General features: G+C 44.6%; 1 protein-coding gene across 1 annotated transcript in view; it reads left to right on the forward strand.

Annotated features, from left to right (window-relative positions):
• The window catches only part of LOC109772775 (pentatricopeptide repeat-containing protein At3g53170), a 105,013-nt gene that overhangs the window by 36,514 nt on the left and 49,844 nt on the right, over positions 1-18,655 (forward strand). The gene's annotated exons all lie outside the window — the stretch shown is intronic.

The raw sequence follows: 18,655 nt of genomic DNA on the forward strand, positions 1-18,655 counted from the left end.
TAACTGAGATTCCATATGTGATTCATGGACATTTTCACATTTGTAGTGTGTGTGTGTGTGGGCGCGCGCGGGCGCGTGCGTGGATGATCGATATTAGGAAAAAAATTAGCCCTGCCAAAATTAGATAATTTTTAAAGGCAAGCGTTGCAAAATTTAAAAGTAGGTATATGATGTTGTTTTATTTTTTAGATAAAAGGCCCAACCCGACTTTATATTAATAAAGCCACCAAACGTACGACAAGGCATGCTGTTTTGTTCTGCTTATCTATTACAAAGCGGTCATGCAACACAATATCAATACATTGGTCTTGTTTCCGAATATCCAATTTAGAAATTCTATCCTATAGTATTGCCCAAATGGTAGAGAGTAGGGCCCCCATGCCAGTATTGCTTCGTTTATAATCATGGGTTAGTAGGAACTTTCCATTGCAGGGTGCAAACGGGTAGCCTTTAGGGCATTCTTTGTCCTCTTTAGTTTAACTAAATGTTCAATAGCTACATAAATTACCGAAAAAGGGTTTTCACCGCTTTATATATAAAGCAACCATCACCACAAACATCTGCGTGACCCGATACAACAGTTACATCAATTGAAAATGCAGTTCATTGGTTAAACTAAAAGGCGACATATTCAACAGTTAGGTATGGTGGAGATGCGTATGTTGAGATGGATGTGTGGCCACACGAGGAAGGATCGAGTCCGGAATGGTGATATACGAGATAGAGTTGGGGTAGCACCAATTGAATAGAAGTTTGTTCAACATCGTCTGAGATGGTTTGGGCATATTCAGCGCAGGCCTCCAAAAGCTCCAGTGCATAGCGGACGGCTAAAGCGTGCGGAGAATGTCAAGAGAGGCCAGGGCAGACCAAATTTGACATGAGAGGAGTCCATTAAGAGAGACTTGATGGATTGGAATGTCACCAAGGAATTAGGTATGGACATGGGTGCGTGGAAGCTTGCTATCCATATGCAGCCACGAGTTGGTCGCGAGATCTTATGGGTTTCACCTCTAGCCTACCTCAACTTGTTTGGGACTAAAGGCTTTGTTGTTGTTGTTGTTGGTGGTGGTGGTGGTGTTGTTGTTGTTGTTGTTGTTGTTGTTGTTGTATAAGGGAAAGTCAAGGGCTAGAGCTTTGTCATGGTTTTGATAGTTTTGCTACAAAAACTTAAGAAGAGTTCTGCTTCGGTACCCCCCCCCCCCCCCCCCTCCCACCCCCCTAAAGTGTACTCGAATCCTAATGTTACTTAAAATGGCTATCACCATATTAAAAGGAAGATGAAACGTATTAAATAGATTTATTTGGATACAAGCTAGAGACTATATTACTATCCTTTTTGATGAAGGCACCAAAATCTGTAAACTTTTCCTGGTGGACGTACCGAAGCAAAGTTCAATTAATAATTATATACCTAAGTCCTAAGAAAACTTTTCTTAAAAAAAATTTTGCGGGAAGAAGCTAATTAAGGAAATCATAGTTTGTCCCCTAGCAGAACTGTTGATATGGCTGAAGCCGATCTCTTAGAAGTTGATGTTATAAATAAAATTGTCGATCGAGTGTCGTAGTTCCTACACGTATCAATTAAGTTGATGCAGGTAGAACAATAGCAGCCTAGGCTCAAGTACGGGTGGGCAGGTTTGCCCTTACAAAGTCCAGCCACCGAAATAGCGCGGAGTTCTGCAATAAGCAGTCAGTCTAAGTAAGAGAATACAAGATATATGGGTAAAATGTAGGACATGACAGTACTAGCAGTGCCAATTTCGTTTGAGCTATCCCAGGGGCTAAGAAGACCACAAAATTCACTAAATTAGAAGAAGAACGCACAAGCAGTAGATCCATACCTCAATCAGAAGCAAAGGCGGATTCTTTTCAGATACTATGCACACTTGTGTTTCCTGAAATCATCCGTGATGTGTCACAATGGAGCATTGGTAGCAGGATTACAAGCGAGTAGCAGCGTTACTTATAAGCGTGTGGCCACTAAAAAATAAAAGTCAAATATGCGGTTGCTCCTACCTGCCGAAAAAGAGACGTCATGTGCTGAGGGCAGCACAAATAACGTAATCATAAAAAAAGGGAAGATGGTACATCAGCCAAACAAAACTTATAATAGCATGATGAGAAGATGGTACAAGCTACATACGGCATATATAGTAAAAGTGAAGTCAATGACTGAATGGTAGCTAATTATAGCAGTTCTATCATGCATGAGAAGATGGTACAAGCTACATACGGCATATATAGTAAAAGTAAAGTCAATGACTGAATGGTAGCTAATTATAGCAGTTCTATCATGCATGAGAAGATGGTACTGTTGGATAATGAGCAACTACCTTTACTGAGGGCCAAAGGCCAATACATATACATGTGTGGTAAAGTGCAGGAAACCCCTTATACAATGGGGATAAACCGAAAAGAGACTATACACATCTAACACCCCCCCCCCCTCAAACTCATGGTGGATCAACAACACTGAGTTTGGAGAGGAAAAAGGCATGCTGCGCTCGAGTCTGTGCCTTCGTGAAGAAGTCAGCCAACTGTAACTCAGAGGGCACATAGTGAAGAGCGAGAGTCTGATCCTGCACAGCAGCACACACGAAGTGGGCATCCACACCGATGTGCTTAGTGAGCTCATGCTTCACCGGGTCACGCGCAATACTGATAGCACCAGTACTGTCTGACAGTAAGGGAGTCGAGGTAGCAGCAGACACACCAAAATCCTCAAGTAACCACTGTAACCAGATCACTCAGCCGTCAGCATAGTCATGGCTCGCAACTCAGCCTCTGTACTCGAGCGAGAAACTGCAGGCTGTTTCTTTGTCTTCCAAGTAATAAGAGAGCCACCAAGAAAGACACAATAAGCAGACAGCGAGCGTCGATCAGAGGGATCACTAGCCCAGGTAGCATCAGAGTAAGCCTGGAGCTCAAGAGAACTGGAGCGGGGAAAGAAAAGGTGCTGAGAGATCGTGCCACGAAGATATCGTAGAACACGAAGGAGGTGACTAGTAGACAGAGGTGGGGGCTGAAACAAACTGACTCAGGATGTGAACAGGATAGGAGATGTCAGGACGCGTAACAGCAAGATAGACAAGGCTACCAACGAGGTGACGATAGCGAGTGGGATGAGGAAGAGGGTCACCATGAGAGGCACGAAACTGAACGTTGAGCTCCATAGGAGTCACAACGGTGCGGTCATCACTGAGAGCAGCTCGAGCGAGAAGATCCTGAATATATTTCTCTTGAGAGATGTAGAAGCCATCAGAGGTCGAGGAGATCTCAATCCCAAGAAAATAGCGAAGAGGACCAAGATCATTCATGAGGAACTGGTCGTGAAGGCGGGCCTTAACAAAGGCAATGTAGTCAGAGTCGTCACCAGTGATGATCATGTCATCAACATAAAGAAGGAGAAGAGTCCGACCACGAGGAGACGTCTGAACAAACAACGCGGGATCATGATCACTGGGCAAGAAACCAGCGGCAGTCACCACAGAGGCGAAGCGCTCAAACCAGGCGCGAGGGGCCTGTTTAAGACCATAGAGGGAGCGGCGAAGTCGACAGACCATACCGTCAGGAGCATAGTACCCGGTGGTGGCTGCATGTAAACCTCCTCACGCAACTCGCCATTGAGAAAAGCGTTCTGGACATCAAGTTGAGAGATAGACCACTGACGAACAGAAGCCACAGCAAGGAGAGTGCGGACAGTGATCATATGAGCCACAGGAGCGAATGTCTCATCATAATCGCGTCCCTGCTCCTGCTGGAAACCACGGGCCACAAGACGAGCTTTGTAGCGCTCAAGAGAACCATCGGAGCGTGTCTTAATCTTGTAGACCCACTTGCAGGTGATGGGGCGAACACCGGAAGGAAGGGAAACCAGCTCCCATGTACCAGAGCGCTCAAGGGCAGCAAGCTCTTCTGCCATCGCAAGCTGCCATTCAGGTTGAGTCATGGCAGTCTGATAGGAAGTGGGCTCAGCAATAACAGAGAGACCATACCGATCAGGAGAGTAGCGATCAGGCAGGGGGCGAGGCTGAGCCCGGAGGTTGTGAAGCGGGGGAGGCGTGAGGAGAGGTGCACCAAAGGTGGAAGGTGCGTCAGGGGAGACATCCTCAGGACGAGGGCGACGAGTATAGTGGAGAGGGAACGGTGAGAGAGGGCGACGGACTGGAGATGATGGTGGAGAGGTGGAGGAGGAGGATGGAGAAGATGGGATCGGTGGTGAAGGAGAAGAAATGAGAGGTGCCGGAGAAAGAGATGACACAGGAGGCACATAGCAGGGTGTATCGGGAAGGAGAAGGAAAGATAGATCGTCCATAGAGAAACACGAGGAAGAAGGACGTGGGTAGTAGGAACGAGACTCGTCAAAAGTCACATCACGCGAGATGCGCAAGCGACGACCCACAGGATCCCAACATCGATAGCCCTTGTGCTCATCACTGTAACCAAGGAAAACACACTCAACCGATAGAGCAGTCAGTTTGGTGCGTTCTCGGGGGGCAAGAAGAACATAGCACACACATCCAAACATACGGAGAGCGGAGTAGTCAGGAGAGCGACCAGTGAGACACTCCAGAGGAATACCACCCTGCAAAGCAGTCGATGGCTGAATGTTGATGAGATAGGTGGATGCAGAAACAGCCTCAGCCCAAAAATGGGGTGGAAGGGAAGCAGCAATCATCAGCGCACGAGCCGTCTCAAGCAAATGACGATGCTTACGTTCGGCACTGCCATTCTGAGCATGAGCACCAGGACATGAGAACTGGGCAAGAGTACCCTGTTCCGCGAGAAAACCACGCAATAGCTGAGAGATATACTCTCCAGCAGAATCAGCATGAAAAGTACGAATGGGCGTGGAAAACTGGGTACAAACCATGGCAGCAAATCGTTTGTATATAGACAGAACCTCGCTACGAGATTTCATGAAGTAGAGCCAAGTGTAGCGAGAGAAATCATCAATAAATAAAACATAGTAGCGATGACCACCTTTCGAATCAAAGGGAGCAGGACCCCAGACATCAGAATGAACTAAGTCAAAAGGACGCCGAGATACAGACTCACTAGTAGGATAAGGTAACTGAGTCTGTTTGTCAAGTCTGCAACCATTACAATGTAAGGATACATCTCCAGATACAGACCCTAAGAGGCCCTGACGAACTAACGAAGACAAGCGAGAGCCACAGATGTGACCAAGATGATGATGCCACTGCTGGAATGACGCAGACGAAGAGGCAGCAAGAGCATGGGAGTTGGCAGAAGTGGTGGCAGCGGAAGGAACACAAAGCCAGTCAACCTCCCAAAGGCCCTCTGACTCACGGCGCCGGGGGTCAGCACCAACCAAAGCCTTGGTGCGACGATCCTGAATGGAGCAAGAGTCGGTATCAGGAATGACACGACAACCAGAATCAGTGAGTTGGGCAGCAGAAAAAAGATTCATGGTAAGGCGAGGAACATGGGAAACACTAGGAACAGAAAAGGATGGAGTGGAAAGAAGACCACGACTAGCAACAGGAAGAGGTGTGCCATCGGCGGTAAGAACGTTAACGGGTGAATCAAGAGGTCGGAGAGAACACAACACAGAAGAATCAGAAGACATATGAAAGGAGGCTCCAGAATCCAGAACCCACGAGGAAGTACCTGACTGTGTAGAGGCCTGCGGTGATGTAGAAGGGGATGCGGTAATAGCAGCAGCTGAACCAGTCGACGAGGAGTCAGAGGAGGCAAGTAGACGCTTGAGGCGTACAATGTCCTGGTCAGTGAGTGACTGAGTCGAGGAAGACGCAGGAGGGCCACTGGAAGGGGAGCGTCTCTGGTCTCGCTTCTTCTGGCGACAATCAGACTCTAGGTGACCTGGCCTGGAGCAGTACCCACAGAAAGTGTCACAGCGCGACGTAATCTTCTCAGCATAAAGAGGACGGCTCACCCCCCTGAAGGAGTGGGCAAGAGTGGTGGAGCAGTGAGGCGAGCAGATAACACAGGAGCCCGGGTGGCCAACACTGAAGGAACCACAAGTAACCCAGTAGAGCGAAGACGGGTCTCCTCAGCACGAAGCTCAGCAAGTACCTCCAAGATAGGAACATGACCTCGAGCAAGTAAGTGAGCCCGTCGGGGCCCAAACTCGGAGCGGAGACGAGATAAGAACTCATGAACCCTCTGAAACTCCAAGTCAGACCGCGTAGTCTGACAGCAACGGCAAGTGCCACAAACAACTGTCCTCAGTGAGTCAAGCTGACGCCAGATGGCAGAGCACTGTGAATAGAACTCATCAACAGACGAGTCACTCTGCTGAAGAGCATGCTCCTGACGCACCACAGAGAGGTATAGAGCATCGCCAGAGGGCTGATAGCGCTGACAAAGATAGGACCACATTGCTGCAACAGTGCCGAGGCCCATAAACTCCAAAGCAAACTGAGGAAGGACACTCGCAGTGAGAACAGCAGCAGCCCGAGCATCATCATTGCACCACTGAGTGTAAGCAGACAGATCATCCCGGTAGACAGAAAGAGCATCAGAATATGCGGATACCTGCTGATCATAAGCGTCAACCGCAGCATCATCGAGAGCCTTGGCGGCATCCCGATCAGCCTGAGAAGCATCAGTAGCAAGGACCGGCGGCACTGGTGGGATTGGGGCCACTGGCCCAACAGGGCATGGCGGACAAGGGACCTCGCCAGAGAGAACACCCCACAGAAGAAGTCCACGCATATGAATGCGCATGAAGCCCACAAACTCAGCATAGTTGGTGCCATCGAAGATCACCGAACAGCGAGGAACAGCAACATAGCCCGAAGAGGACATGACAAACTTTCTGTCTTTTTTTTTTGAGGTCAACTGCTCAAGACTCGATTTGGATCGAGGAAACGGCAGAAGTGCACGCGCTCACGCACGGGCGAGGGAGCGAGCCAGGCAGGGGCGCGGGATGAACTGGCCCCGGCCGAATCCGAAGCAAGAGGGCCAGCCGGAGGGAGCGAAGGGGAGCTGGCCCCTGCTGGATCCAAGGGGCGGCGACGGCAACCACCCGGGAGTGGAGTCAGCGGACGGGACGGGTCGGGAAGACCGGATCCGCAACAGAGGCAGCCGGATCCGCGACGAAGAGGGCCAGCGGAGCGAGGTGGAGGGGCGGTCGGCCGGTCAGGAGACGGCGGCGACCGGGCCGGTCCTAACAGGGGACGGGACGGGGAGGCCGGGGGCGAGCCGTGCAGGGGAGACGACCGGATCCACGGCGAGTAAGAGCAGCGGCAGCCGGATGGCAAGGGGACGGATCAGGGGGAGAAGCTAGCACGGAGTTGCAGCGTGCGAGAGAGAGGGGAACCTAACATCTGATACCATGTTGGATAATGAGCAACTACCTTTACTGAGGGCCAAAGGCCAATACATATACATGTGTGGTAAAGTGCAGGAAACCCCTTATACAATGGGGATAAACCGAAAAGAGACTATACACATCTAACAGGTACAAGCTACATACGGCATATATAGTAAAAGTAAAGTAAATGACTGAATGGTAGCTAATTATAGCAGTTTTATCATGCATGAGAAGATGGTACAAGCTACATACGGCATATATAGTAAAAATAAAGTCAATGACTGAATGGTAGCTAATTATAGCATTTCTATCATGCATGAGAAGATGGTACAAGCTACATACGGCATATATAGCAGAAGACTTGTCATTTTCATTGACTAAAATGAGAGTGAAAATTGCCTAGTTAATTGACGGGAACCTGGACTAAAATCGATACAACCCAACCCAAAAACATGGGCACCACGGACGACGTGGCCTCTAACATGGAGACCATGGACTCATGGAGCTACATCGAAGAAATGAACATCCATCGAGGAGTCGCAAGTGTCATCGTCATCATCAGTTGTCGCCGAACAGAAGACTCCAACTTCACCGTAGAGCACCACTAATGAAGCCTATTCGCGAACAAAAACACCAAGGCCAACCGACAGCGAGATGCGCGAATGGCTGACAGTTCTGACTTTCACGACGAGCTTCACAAGGGAGATATGCAGGGATGGCGACGAACGAGCCCTCTGCAAATGACCACCGGACGGCAGTCATTGTCAGCACCAGGAAGCAAACCACCGTGGCTCCAGCACCACATCAACCAAATCAACAACGAAAAAAAGACATAAAAGGTATAGTATAGAAGTCAAATATAGGGTTGCTCCTACCTGCCGAGAAAAGATCAGCTGAGGGCAGCATAAAATGACGTGATCATTAAAACAAGGGAAGATGGTACATCAGCCAAACGGAATATATTTTTTGAATCGAAGCCAAACGGAACTTATAATAGGATGATAAGAAGACGGTACACACTATGGTGTATAAAAAGTAAAGTCAATGACTGAATGGTAGCTAATTATAGTAGTGCTATCATGCATGAGCGCATCCTAAGTGCTGAGAATATACCTTCTTGATGTTAACATATTCTCTTGGCCGATTTTTTTTGTCTTGAAGAGAATTGGAAATTGAAAGATAATAAACATACTTTTCATCACTAAACTTCGGCTAGAGTGGAAAATTCGTCATGGAACTTTAATAGAGCATATTTCTAATTGGGCTTTCAACACATGGCGGGAAAAGTAAAAAAGTTATCATTTGGGTCCAATTTGTTGCAACATCTCATTGAAATGGAATACTAACAAACGATTCCAATTTCCTAAACTCCTTTTGGTTATTGGTTGACAGGATTAAGAAAGCCCAATGTGGAATGTTCAAGTTAGAGGTTGGTTTGTTTTACATTTTAGGGACAAAAGTGGCACATCGGCCAATATCCACGGACCAATTTTGCAAGCGAAATTACTGTACAAACGGTAGTTGCCGGCCGGACTTTGGATGATGGGAGGATTGAACGGTGATGTTAACTTTTGCTCTATGCATGGATGGCTTGATGCGCTGTATCGTCTAAAAATCGTCCAGAATGCGCAAGTGTTTCATGAGCTCCGAGAGCCGTCGAACCAACCGTTGATAGTTCACCCCATATTGTATTATAATAACAAGTGTCTAAGTATCCAAGGCAGGTGTACCATCAGGCAGATGTACAAAGTCAAATATGGACAAGCTTCTACACACGGGTTACATGGGGCAGAGTACAAACTAAGAGCGCGCCTAAACTTAGCATTTTATATTGCTGAGGAATAAACTGATTCAACTTGCAGCTCACATCATCCAGCTCGAATTCTTAAGCCCACAAGGTACCTGATTTCTTTCCTTCTTTACTGATGTTCACTTTTGCTCTATGCATGGAGGGCCTGATGCGCTGCGTCGTCTTAAAATCGTCCAGAATATGTCGGCCGTGTAGCGTTCTTTCGCAAGTGTTTCATGAGCTTCGAGAGCCGTCGAACCAACCGTTGATAGTTCACCCCATATCTATATACCTAAAAAAGAGTATGCTCAAAATATGGTACATACTATATAAAAAATAGTATATATATTATCTAAACATTGTTACATACTACATACTACACGTAGATACTCTTGGTTTTAACAGATACTACATACAACATACAAAACGCAAGTGGTGATAAGTACCACTGGTGGTAGGAAACATATATACTAATAAAGGGGCTATTGCTTGTGCCGGTCCCTCGTTATTATTAGCGTTCCAACGCATGTAAAAAACATTTCGTGCAGTGTTTCCGTCCGTACTAATCGTTCGCTTCGACCATCAGCTGCTCTTGGGCCGTTTTCGTCCATCGCTAGCATTGGGCTACGCGAATGCGAGCGGGCTTCGTCGCTGCTATGGGCCAAGCAGTCATATAATTATCTATAGGTTTTATCGTTTGTCCATCACATGGAATCATCCATCTCTACCTAATAATAAAGCACATAATATTTTCAAATTAATCATATTTTTAGACCCTAATTTCAATTTTAACATGTTATATATGAATTTTGATTAGAAAAATGTGTAGAATATGAATATGATGTTTTTTATATATTAACAATTAAAAAAAGGGTTAAGTATATTTTTCATCGAACTCTGGCGATAGTATAGAAATCGTCTCTCAACTCCGAAACCCACTAAAACTCAGTGCCTCAACTATTTAAACCGGATAGTTTTCGTCCCTCGTGACCCTTAAAGTGGTTTTGGTATGACATGGACCCGGTTTTGACTAAAACCGTCCATGTGGCCTGGTTTTGACCGCCATGTAATCTGATCTATGTTATTTACGAAAAATTGGGTTTGCTCAGAGCATTTCAGTCGCATGCTTGTCAAGTTTGGTAACAGCAAATTGTATGCTAACTAGATGGTTATAGTTTCAGACAATTGTATAAACTGAATGGGATTCATAGCGGATTGTTCACATGATTTTAGACCATTGTGTAAACTGAATGCATGGCAGATTGTTGACTTATCATTGATGATTGGACAGAGTATTGAACTAATCATATTTCATGACAAACATAGTCTGACATAACCACAAACATAGTATTGATTAGTCTTACAAGCAAACCACAAGGGAATTCTCAAAGCCTGACAAAGTAAATGAGAAATAGTACTGATTAATCTTACAAGCAACCACAAACATGTATTCTGACATAACCACAGATAACCACAAACATGAATTCTGACATAACCACAAGGCATAACCACAAACATGAGTACAAGTACGCTAGTCCAGTAGTTTTGCTGGGACTTTCTTTGCTCTTTTTATTTCCTCCAACTTGATTTCCCCCACTATATTCAAGTCATTTCCCATCATTCGGAAACTGGCCTTCAAAATGAAATATGATGAACATCACGTCTCTAGGATCCATTGACTGCCCTATGTTCATACAAGAGACACAAACAGAACGTGAGGTGTGCCCTTACTCCTGAATGTAAGATTGCAACCAGTGCAAGCACAAATTACCAACGGCAATCGAGCTCCTTGTCGTCGGTCAAGGGCGGCACACCCGTGCCCAACCAGCCATCAAACGCCGCGCCTCACAGGCCACGCCGCCCGCCGCCGAAGTCCCACCTCACTGCTGGCCGCAGTCGCAGTCGCCGCCGACGCCGCAGCCCATTAGTGAGCCGCTGCTGCTGCTGCTGCCACCGCCTCCTCTAGGTTTAGGGTTCATGGGTGAGAAAGGGGATCGAGAGAATGTGGGTAGAGAGATAGCCGGGGGTGCAGTTAGTCACTTAAGTGACATGGCGGTCAAAACTAGTCCATGTCGTCGGTTTTAGTCAAAACTGGGTCCACGTCGTACCAAAACCACTTTAAGCTCCACGAGGGACGAAAAGTATCCGGTTTAAATAGTTGAGTGACTGAGTTTCGGTGGTTTTAGAGTTGAGGGAGAATTTCTATACCATAGAGTTTGTGACGAAAAATATACTTACCCTCCAAAAAAACGCTATTTAGGATGCAACCTAAATCAATGGCCCATGACCTACCATTTCTTCATACCCGCGCCGATTTGTAGTGCAAATAAACATGCAGCACACATTGCTCTATGATGCTTGACAAGGAGCGAGTGAGGGAAATGATTAGCATAATACTCTTGACAACACTAAAATCATTGTTGCAAGATATAAACACGTTGATGACATCCTGAGACGCTCTTGGCACCCGAGGTTCACCAAGTTTTTGATCTAGCACATATTCTTTCTTAGCACTTTTGAGAACACTTTTCGGAGTGTGGTTCTGATCCTCATAATTTCCACCATTTGCAGCTAACTTATCTTTCTCAACCAGAGGTGCTAAATTGAAATTATTGCAAGACATTGATCTACACCGGTAAACAAAAGATTCATTTTAGACATTGTTCATAATTAATATGCACTAGTGTTTAAACAAATTTTAATATAAAGTGCACTCCCACTCAAATAAATCTCTCATAATTGAAAGTGAGTGAGTCAAGACCCTGATCTTATTCCCAGCCATTGATGTGGACATCGCTGATGATGTGAATTTTGGCTGGTAGGCAAACTTTTTGCCAATCATATCTCCATATGACTCTTGTTCATCTTTCGATGCTTCGAGCTCCGAGCTCAAAACAATAATGCCTGAACTTCAAGGCAGCCGAGTGTTATCTTCTTACATGCTCTGACCATCCACCCATCTTACACCTCAGAATCCATTTGTACCCATGTGGACATATGCACTCCGGAAAGCTACATATTATAGACAGTTGTGACATTGGGAATAGCACCTTTTAACTTGATATTTACTGTGACAGATCACCCTAATAATTGACTATTGCACAATCGTAGGGTGCAAACAACAAAGGCATTAACATCTCTGGCAATTCATAAAAGCATGATGTGGTATAGCTCTGGGCGTCGGGAATATATCCATTGTCCTCCGAGGTCTTCATCAAAATTTCTCCGAACTTGTTGTCATGGCGACAATTTTGAAAACTGTCGTCGTGGCAATAATTTTGTTCTCCTGCGCCTGGTGGAGCTTCGAGGTCCTCCGTGCAACGTCCATCGAATAAATAATGAGGTTTACACTCAGGTCGTTAAAAACACAATCCCTTGGCTCTAGCCATCATGTCGTATTGTGACGCGCAGGCCACTTAACATTACTACATATAACCATCTCAAACATAAACTTATTATCATGACGAAGGCTATACCACATCACATACAACCTGCAAAACCAAGTTAGACGTCCTCTAATAGGTTTGGAAAATTTTAATTATGTGGCTTCTAGGGTTTTCGAATAACACTAGCTACCTACGTTCACCATCAAGAAGATAATTCCTAGATTAATTTTTGGGGTGTGTGAGGAAAGAGACTTAATTAAAAATCTCTAGTCTCACACTAAACTTCGTCAACACGCATGACCCCTAGAAGATTGTTCATCTTCAGAGCCCTCTCGTGTTTGCAACACTTCATTATTCTTTACTATGAAGAAGCCCAAAGAACTGTTAGCAGGTTGTCGATAGCCAGAGCCGATTGGCTGTGAGAACTTTGTGCAAAGCTACATCATATCGTCAATGAACTAAACTGAAGCAATACTCGAGGGAAGCATAGCAAGAACATCAAACCCTCACATCGACAGGTGATCTAGATCAAAACCTGGATCTACTCGTAGAACCGCTCATGATGCCAATATTGGGAAACATAGTAGAAAACAAAAAACGCCCTACGATCACCCAGGAACACTATGAAGAAGCTGGATCAGATCATTACTGACTCTGAGTTGCAGCGAAAGAAGACGAATCGATATAGATCATACTTGGAGTCCATCGAACCATAGATGAATAATCCCGCAAACTTCACACGAACAGTCTCTCAAACAGAAGACCGAAAGCGCGACTTCTCAACGAGTTGCAAGCGTCGGTCTTGACTATACGGCTGCGCTTCATCGTCTACACCTAATCATCGCCAGAGAATTAAAGGGAGGATATTAGAACCACACTGGCTTCTAATTATTAGGATTAGGTGATCTAGGTCTAGCTCTAATTAGATCAACTAGGACCAACTAGAACTAGAACTAGAGAGGATAGAGGAGGCTCCAAAACTTGTGTATTCGAAAAAGTGTCAAAGCCACTAGTATATCTAGGTTGGAGGGAGAGGAGGGGGCGCCACACAAGGGGGAAGTCTCCCAAACCCTTCATTGGCCTAGGGGAGGGGGAATCACTCCCCAGTTCGCCCTTCTGTCGCTTCATTCCATGGGAGAGGGGCCCACCATTATTGGGCCCTTGTGGCCCAATACTCCTTCCACTACTTGGCATATTAAGGCCCATTGATATTGAATTAAACACAAAAACCTCCTACATATTAATAGAGCCTTTTATTGTTAATTTCACATCACCGGAAACATTTTCTACCTATATATTATTTATTAGTAATACCCGGTATTGCACGATAAACTCTGAAACCCTTCTGGTGACCCCGAAATGCTTCTGGTTCCTCTCGAAACTATTTTGAATATTAACGAAACTATTTAACAAAAAAATGATTGTTACTCCCATCCTACGAACACTCAGCAAATCGTGATTAATTACCTTAAGCTTGTGACCCTATACAACTACGAATCACTGGTGCAACGAAAACAACGAATTTTTTACACATGATTGATATACAAATTGCCCATGTTGTCCTAATGTTTCAAAAAAAATTAGAGTTACAGGAGTATGGTCATTGTTCGAATCATTACAGACGGCTCTATTTTTTTATAGATTATGTTTTTTGTTCTGTTGTTTGTTTGTTTGTTATGACGGATCTATGGGTGTATCGGGGGGTATAAACCATGGTCTACTTAGAATACAGTAGGTATAATGCAATAATAAAATAAGAAAGAGTTTACAATAGTACCTAAAGTAGTGATTTGCTTTGTTATACTAATGGATCTCACGAGTTTTCTATTGAGTTTTGTGTGCTGAAGTTTTCAAGTTTTGGGTGAGATCATGATGGGTGAAGGAATAAGGAGTGGCAAGAGCCTAAGCTTGGGGTTGCCCGGGGCACCCCAAGGCAATATTCAAGGACTCCCAAGCATCTAAGCTTGGGGATGCCCTGGAAGGCATCCCCTCTTTCTTTCACCAACTATCGGTAATTTTACTTGGAGCTATACTTTTATTCATCACATGATATGAGTTTGCAAGCGCCTAATCTTGGGGTTGCCCGAGGCACCCCAAGGCAAGGCTGAAGCGCGTTAAAAAGTATGAACCAATTGTTGGGCTTGTCATCGGGGTTGTGCATGATAAATACTTTCTCTTAAGAAGATGGAGCATGACAAGGCTATAATATTTTTTAGGGATAGCATTCTTTAGCATTGATATTTTGAAAGACATGATTGTTTGTTGGTATGCCTTATTGTTATTGTTTTATGTCAAACTATAGAATATTGCTTTGAATCATTCACATCTTTATATTCATGCCACAAAGAGAAATTACATGATGAACATGATAGGTAGCATTGCACATCAAAAATTCTATTTTTATCATTTACCTACTCGAGGACGAGCAGGAATTAAACTTGGGGATGCTTGATACGTCTCCAATGTATCTATAATTTTTTATTGTCCCATGCCATTATAGTATCAATCTTGGATGTTTTATATGCAATTATATATCATTTTTGGGACTATCCTATTAACCTAGTGCCCAGTGCCAGTTGATGTTTTTGCCTGTTTTTGGCTTTTCAGGAAATAAATATCAAACAGAGTCCAAATGGAGAAAAAAGTTTGGATTAATTTTTTTCTTCACCAGAAGAGACCCTAGAAGATTTGGAGAAGACGTGAGAAGCCACGAGGGAGCGGTAAGCTCGGGAGGCGCGCCCCTAAGCTTGTGGGCCCCTCATGGCACCTCTTGACCTAATTCCGCTTCTATAAATTCTCATATATTCCCTTGAGATCAGACAGCCACCCGAAATACTTTTTTCGCCGCCGCAAGTTTCTGTTCTCGTGAGATCCCATCTGGAGGCCTTCCCCGATACTCTTCCGGAGAGGGAATCAATCACGGTGGGGCTCTACATCAACCTTTCTACCCTCCGTATGATGCATGAGTAGATTATCACAGAGGTACGGGTCCATAGCTAGTAGCTAGATGGCTTCTTCTCTCACTTTGACCTTCACTACAATGTTCTCCCCAATGTTCTTGGAGATCTAGTCGATGTAATGACTTTTTGCGGTGTGTTGGTTGGGATCCAATGAATTGTGAGTTCATGATCAGATTATCCATGAATATTATTTGAGTCTTCTCGGAACCCTTTTATGCATGATTGTTATAGCTTTGTATTTCTCTCCGATTTATTAATTTGGCCAACTAGATTGATTTTTCTTGCAATGGGAGAGGTGCTTTGTGATGGGTTCGATCTTGCGGTGCTCAATCCCAGTGACAGAAAGGGACTTTACACATATTTGTATCATTGCCATTAAGGATAAAAAGATGGGTTTATTCATGCATGGGTTTACTTTTTCTACATCATGTCATCTTACTTAAGGCGTTACTCCATTCTTTATGAACTTAATACTCTAGATGCATGCTGGACAGCGGTTGATGTGTGGAGTAATAGTAGTAGATACAGAATAATTTTGGTCTACTTGTCTCGGACGTGATGCCTATATACATGATCATTGCCCTGGATATAGTCATGATTATTTTCTTTTCTATCAATTGCCCAACAGCAATTTGTTTACCCACCATATGATATTTTCAAAAGAGAAGCCTCTAGTGAAAACTATGACCCCCAGGTCTACTTTTATCATATATTAAAATTAAAAATACCTTGCTGCAATTTTTCTTTACTTTATTTTATTTTGTGATTTAATTATCTATCTTTCACTACTAGTTTTAATCTTTGCAATTAACCGTCGAGGGATTGACAACCCCTTGTTTGCATTGTTGGGTGCAAGTATTTGTTATTTTGTGTGTAGTACTGCTAATGAGGTGTTGCGTAGTTCTCCTACTGGATTGATAACCTTGGTTATTAACTGAGGGAAATAGTTATCTCTACTGTACTGCATCATCCTCCCCTCTTCGAGAAAATCCCAATGTAGCTCACAAGTAGCAGGGCCCACCCGCAACTCCTTTTGGCACCATTTGTATATTTTTCTTCTGTCCCAATAACACTATTACAATTTATGGGATTTTTCTACGACATAGACCCGCCACCACAATAGTTTTCCGTCCCGCAAGGCTGTCTGGAGGCTAACACTACTGCAGGAATGCCTAGCAGTGGCGGGTGGAAAAAGCCCAGCAGTGGCAGGCAAGGCTCTCAGGCCCGCCCAACACTGACCTCCCGCCATTGCCAGAACTCCATCAGTGGCGGGCGCCCGCCCGCCACTGTTAGGCCATGAGCAGTGGCGGGCTCTAGGTCATGCCCGCCACAGCACTCTGTGTTGCCCGCCATAGGATTTTCACACTGTTGTGGTGGTCCTTTTCTACCGCTCGCCACTGCTATTGTTGCATGCCAACTTGATTGAATTACAGCATATTGCACCTGGATCATATCATGAAATTGCATTTGATACATAAATTCTGGTTTGAATCTTGATCCACATACACGCACCACATTACTATGATTTCAGATTAATGAAAAGTAGTAGTTATAAAATATAACAAGTGCATTACAATAATTAATAAGCATATATATGTCCCGCTCGTCACATAATTAATGGTTTGACGAGTTTTTTTTTGTAGTGAGATGAGTGTTGGCCGATGTTCAACACGCAGATCGTTAGTAGAAGCCGCACATACTACATGAATTAGTGCTTGATGGAACTAACGGGGACCAACGGGTCCCCGGGCCGCTTGCTGTAGAATTGGAGATTTGGCCTCTCGAAAGGCCCACTTCACAACCTCAACGGGCATTGGTATGGTGGTTGGACTCATACCTGGCCAGATCCTCAGCCTCTCATCCGGAGTCGCCTCCGCAAGGATGCACTCTACGAGGTCAATGAACCGCCTGTCTGCAATCTTCTCAAGAGAACAATGGGCCATTGGAACACTTTTGACCCAAGCTAACATCGCCTCCTTGAGGTGCTCTGCCCGATACTTTTCCCGTGTCCATAGATAGTGCTTCTCCATGTCCGCCGCAGAGACCCCCTCCCACAAATCTTCTGGCGGTCACATCTGTTATTTTTAGCAGACAATAACATTCAAAATATATACATATAGAAAATATCACAAGGTTAATATATAAAAATATGACAGTCATACATATAAAGTAGAGATCACAAGGTAACAATCATTGTGTCATGACATAGTTTAATGTTTTTCACGGTTTACTAGACTAGAAATGAGCATGTATATCGCCATTTTGATGTTTCATTCTAATATCTCGTTCTTCTTGACTCTCTGCCCCGCAGTAGAACATCCCCTCATCCCTCACTACATGGCGATTGATTATATTCGTGAGCACTCTCTGAAGGCGCTCGTGCTCTGTCCAAAAGTGAGTTAGCTTAACTTCTTTCTCATTGTCTTCAGACCATTTCTACAACATTGAATCACTTCTTAACAGTGGTCCTGCACGCACATAGTCATCCATCAATATCATGGCATAGTAGACATACATGTGCATGATTTCGCCTTTCAGTTGTTGCCGGCAACAAAAGCTAGTGTTAAATTTGTACTGCGAATGCGGCACGTTCTTACGGTCGGACCTATGACACATAAGAAGAGCAGCATTGAGAACTTTCTTCAGATCGGTCCACGGCTTCCTAGGGTCTTTCCTGGAATCAAAGAAATAAGCTTGGTCGTCTCGGGGCATCAATGCGATGACGGTCCAGTGTTCATTGCTGCGCAAAACAATTGAACAATGTAACATTAATGAGATTGACATCAAAGTACCTAGGTGTATATGTGTAAGCAAAAATAAATGAACTTACGTTTGAAAGTAAGGCACGATAAAGTTGTGCTTGTGCCGAGGACTATGAAGAATGGTCTTGTGGAGGTAATTCGTCATAAGACATTGGCCTTTATCAGAATCCACATTGGCCCAATGCATGAGATACGGATAAAGGAAGCCAACTTCTTAATTCTGGAGTAATGGATTTGTAGCATGCCGGAGTGACCAAAAGCCTCATTAAAGACAGCTTGATTACGTCCACATAGAAAATATTGTCGTCGACCATACTCTCAAATCCAAGATATATTTTATCAGCAGGGTACTCGTCGGCAAATCCAAGGCCCTCTATAACATTGGCAGTATAATACATCTCACCCTTTCCTGACCTAGCTACTACGTCTTTGCGTAGAAGTTGAATTTCAACGCT

The sequence above is a fragment of the Aegilops tauschii genome, chromosome 4, assembly GCF_002575655.3.
Source record: "Aegilops tauschii subsp. strangulata cultivar AL8/78 chromosome 4, Aet v6.0, whole genome shotgun sequence".
Lineage (NCBI taxonomy): Eukaryota > Viridiplantae > Streptophyta > Magnoliopsida > Poales > Poaceae > Aegilops > Aegilops tauschii.